Genomic DNA, 5,350 nt, shown 5'->3' with positions numbered 1-5,350 from the left:
ATGAATACGCCCATGATACCATCACCACTATCAAGGTACTAAACATATCCACCACTTCTAAAAATTTCCCTGCATTCATTTGTGTGTGTGTGTGTGTGTGTGTGTGTGTGTGCGCGTGCACGCGCGTGTGTGTAGGATACCTATTTTGTGGTAAGTATAGTTCTATTATGTATAGCACTATGCTGTACAGCAGATCTCTAAAATGTATTCAACTTACATACTCTGGTTTTTCTTCAGATCACATACATCTTTCACCTTTTCAGGTTTCTTTACAATCAGCTTCCATTTGTTTTCTGACATCAGGAATTTTTCATCATTTTTGGTCTGTTGATTAGATTCTTCCTTGCACATTATACTCACTTGCAAAATTCAAAGCCAGGTTAATCCACCTCTGCCTACTATTGAACCAAAATGGACTACTATTTTATGAAAAACTCCTAAATTCTTACAATGGCCTATTAGGCTCTCTCCAGCCTGGCTCAGGGACACCTCAATGACTGTCTCCCTTCATTCCTTGATCTCTCACTCCCTTTGGTCACACTGGCCCTCCTGCCATTTCTCAAACTGGGAGAGCTTGTTTCATCTCCAATACACTCCATGTGTTATACACTCCATACACTCCTCCCAGATGCTCTTACAGGTTAGCCCCTTACTCCATCCAAACTGTTTGTTGTGCATCACCTTTTCAAAGGAGCTTGCTCAGACCACTCTATCAAAAGTAGTTTCTCTATTTCCTCAATCCTGATAGTATACTATATATTTTTTAAAAAGATATATTTTATTGATTTTTTACAGAATGGAAGGGAGAGGGATAGAGAGTTAGAAACATCGATGAGAGAGAAACATCGATCAGCTGCCTCCTGCACACTCCCTACTAGGTTGTCCGCAACCAAGGTACAGGCCCTTGGCTGAAATTGAATCTGGGACCCTTCAGTCTGCAGGCCAATGCGCTATCCACTGAGCTAAACCAGTCAGGGCACTATATATGTTTTTTTAATCCTCACCCAAGGACATATTTTTCATTGATTTCAGAGAGAGAGAGGAAAGGGAGAGATAGAGATAGATAGAGATAGAGATAGAGATAGAGATAGAGATAGAGATAGAGATAGAGATAGAGATAGAGATGGAGATGGAGATGGAGATGGAGATGGAGATGGAGATGGAGATGGAGATGGAGATGGAGATGGAGATGGAGATGGAGATGGAGAAAGAGAAACATCAATGTGAGGGAGAAACATCCACCAGTTGCCTCTGTATGTACCCAAAACCCAGGTATGAGTCCAGACTGGGAATGGAATCTGCAACCTTTCAGTGCATGGGACAACACTCCAACCCACTGAGCAACACCAGCCAGGGCAGTATATTATATACTTCTTTGTCTAAACTATATCCGGCACATGGAACTATATCTTGACATTTGCAGGAAAGTGATAAATACCTGTTAGTGAACAAATGAAATAATAGTGTCCATTATAAAATCTGACATATGTTTGTATTATGTCTACTTTTGTCATCTATTTCAAATTTAAAAAGTAAAAAAAAAAAAAATACTACTACAAGTACAGTTGATTGCTTTATTCAAATAAATAATACAGCAGTAGCTAATACAATACACTCAATAATCTTGAAATCTGAAAACATATGTTGATAAATGATGGTGGAATAGATTCGGATGTCCTGTCTGAAAAGCCTCCAGGATGCATGGCTTAATCATTAAACACAAGCAGGTGAGGAGATTATGGCCCTTCTCCCATCCTATGGTTTATTTTGTTTCATTTATTCGTTATATAGTGCTTACCACCATTGCATCTTCTTTTCATAGTAAAAGGCAAGCGGGAAAGGTGGGAGTTGAAAAATTATGCCCTCTGAGCTATTCCTTTGAACGCATTCTGCCCAAGGATCGCAAACAGGAAGGATAACTACCATTCTAAGTGACCACAGACTGTCGCTTTACCTGTCTGAGCCTCAATTTCTCATTTGTAAAATGAAAGTTGAAAATGGGTGACATATAAGGTCTCTTTTATCTCTCTCTGCTATTCAATAACTCTAAGCATGGCTAGTTTTAGACACATTTCAGCAATATTTTTCTGTATTCATTTTTTATTATATCATAGCAACCACTGATTATGCCATTTTCAATCAATGGTAACTATAAATACAGCATGTATATAAACATACATAAGGAAACAGTGCAGTTTCCATTCAATGTACTCAACCTTAGACATCTAACATAAGATAAAAATGCTGACAGGTATTCTTTAAGAAGAAGAGGAAGAAGAAGAAAAAGGTAAAGATAAAAATTATGAACAACAAATACATGTCTATCAACAAGTGAATCTAAAAATCAAGTGAATAAAGAATCTGATGAACAGAGTAAACTGGTGAATATAATAGAATCAGGGGCATAGAAAGGGAGTGGACTGACAATTCTCAGGGGGAAAGGGGTGTGGGGGGTGTGGGATGAGACTGGACAAAAATCGTACACCTATGATGAGGACAGTGGGGGCAGAGGGAGGGTTGGGAACCGGGTGGAGGGGAGCTATGGGGGGAAAAAAAGAGGAACAACTATAATAATCTGAACAATAAAAATTTATTTAAAAATATGTGAAGGCCTGTAATAGGCATATTATATCCCTGAAACTAATATAATATTGTATGTCCACTGTAATTGAAATTTAAAATGAAAATGTAAAGGCCTGTAAGGTAATAGTTATCAGCATGAAAAGTAGAGCCACAAAGACTAGGTTAAAATTCGGTTTCGATGTGTGCGTGTGCACGCGTGCACATGAGGTTTGGCGGCTGGAGTGCACATGCAGATTGTCTAAGTCATGGGAAAAATGGTGGAAAATTCACCGTCACCATTGCCAGAAAGAGTGAGTTATGACTTTGTTCTTTTCTTAAGCTCCCAGTTTGGCTTCATACTATACCTTGTGTGGGCTTTTACTCCTGAATCTTGACTAAACTCCTTAGTCTTAACCTATTGAACTCAAAAGTATTGGGCAGTTGCATTGCCTGTCTACATCCTCAATACTATACTTATTGGGTATGTACTCTTTTTTGGAGTAAACATGATGAGTACCTCACCACTCAATTTTATTCATATAATCACAGGTAACTATGCTAAAATTCAATAGCAGAAGAAATTCCAAGAAGAGGTCATCTCAGCATTAAGAGATATTCCTACTAGTGAAGTAAACAAAACGTTCTTTCTTACAGCCAAATAATTTGACACTAAAAACTAAATTTTATGTAGACTAACATCAAACATTTATTATAAGTTTTGACATAATTTTGATCATAATTATTTCTTATTAATTCTAGTATTGAGCTATTTTGAAAAAGATAAGTTGGACTTCTCTTATATTGTTCCATTAATATTGTATATGTTCTCAAATAGTAGTTATTAATGGATGGAATAAATAAAACACCGCATTACCATAAAAAAATCAGGTTTCAACCACTCTAGATAAATGACTTTGGGCATGTCATCTCACTTCTCTGTGACTCCATTGCCTTATCTATAAAATGAGAAGACTTCATAGGTCCTATGAGAATAAAATTATGTCTCTGAGTGAAGTCCTGACAATAGTGCCTCACATCTAGAAAGCATTATTTAAGTATTTTTCTACTATTATTATATAATGCAAAGGGTTATTAGAATTAAATGAGAAAACACACATTAAAATGGCACAATATCTAGCAGAAAGAAATTCATTAATCCAACAAATATTTATTGAGGACTTTCTCTGTGCCAGTGACTGGTTTAGATCCTGGGGACACAATATTGAGTTAAAGGCCCTGCTCTCCTGGGGTTTGCGCTCTAGTGGAATGAGACAGAAAATGTACAAATAAGCAATCAATATGATATTTAAGGTAGTGAAAATTGCTAAGAATGAAAATTATTTTGGAAAAGAGAATGTTGGGGGTCTTATTTCATTAAGATAGCCAAAGAAGTCTTGTCTGACAAGGTTTGTTTTTCTCCCTGATAATTCATATGATAAAGTAGAGAGAGCTTTATAAATGTAGGATGTCAATGCCATTATTATCATATTTAATTAAAATTTATTATGTTATGAAGTAAAAATTTGAATTTGGTATGCCATTGCTATCATTTTGATAAAAATTAGTGACAAATGTCTTTTTGATAGGTCACTGATGCATTTAGAAAAGATGGTCTCATTTTAGTCATTGTCAGTAAAAACGTTAGCAAAGAGTTTATACTATTAGGAGTAATTTTTAAACATGATATATAATACTAATTTTCAGTGTTCATAGAAATAATGGTAACTTAGAATGCCTATTTAATGTGTGCAAAATACACAAATGCCATAGAGCACTGATTGGGAAATTAAGGATTTCAGAGAGGTCCAAAGTCATACCAGCAACAGAGCAGCATGCCAACCTAGGTCCTCCATTCTAAATTTAGAATTCATTCCACTACTCTACACTGCCTGCCGGAAGCCGGTCCATCCTTGCTGCTTGACACAGTCGCTGCAGGAAAGAAACATCTGCACAGCATATGTTTCAAGGGACCTGGCGTATATAGCATACTGTTCTTAATATGTTTGCTCCCCTTAGCGCTGTGTGTTTTAACCAAGGTCACCTCTCCAAGAAAGGTTGTTTCCCCAGGTAGGAAATTTTCCCTGAAGTCAGGGAGGGGATGCCTCTCCTAGAAAGGTTGTTTCCCCAGGTAGGAATTTTTCCCTGAAGTCAGGGAGGGGATGAATCTCCTTAACTAAGTGCCAGGCGGGTAGTTAATCACTACAAACAATCATGTTTAAGCTACATAATCTTTACTCCCTGGAATGGAGATAAGAAACGCCCTAACCTTTGTAATAGAAATTGACAGGATTAAAATCAACTGGTATAAATATGGATGTAACAAGACAATAAACAGCAGAACTTCGCTGGAGATCCAGACCAGAACTTGGCTGGAGATCCTGGCTGGAGATCCTGGCTAGGCTGCTGATCAACTGAACACTGTCTCCGTGTCCTTCCTTCTTCGCCGACTCTGTCTACACCTTTGGGGACCCCTGGACCTGCTGGGGTTGGACCCCGGCAACTGCCCAAATAATAATACATTTAATTAGCTATAATCTACAGTGTCTTAATTCTTAAATGCATATTACTAGTCTTTTCTTCCATTTTATTTTATTCTGAGGACAAGATTGCCCAAGATAATTTTATTTGCTGCATTAGTGGATTTTCATGGCCTTTGCCCTCAGATAAGAAAAATGTTGAATTCATTATTTTTTGTATTATTTATCTCATTTATAATTCAACAGTGTTTTTTCTGCTATAGAATTCTTCATTCCATGGTAAACAGTTTACCCAATATACCAGTTTTACT

General features: G+C 37.1%; 1 pseudogene; it reads left to right on the top strand.

Moving 5' to 3' along the window:
* The first annotated feature begins 2,837 nt into the window (after positions 1-2,837).
* LOC118649430 lies at positions 2,838-3,224 on the top strand (annotated as a pseudogene).
* The last annotated feature ends 2,126 nt before the right edge of the window (positions 3,225-5,350 follow it).

The sequence above is a fragment of the Myotis myotis genome, unplaced genomic scaffold (assembly GCF_014108235.1).
Source record: "Myotis myotis isolate mMyoMyo1 unplaced genomic scaffold, mMyoMyo1.p scaffold_m19_p_3, whole genome shotgun sequence".
In the NCBI taxonomy this organism is placed as follows: Eukaryota; Metazoa; Chordata; class Mammalia; order Chiroptera; family Vespertilionidae; genus Myotis; species Myotis myotis.
This window is presented reverse-complemented; position numbering and strand designations above follow the sequence as displayed.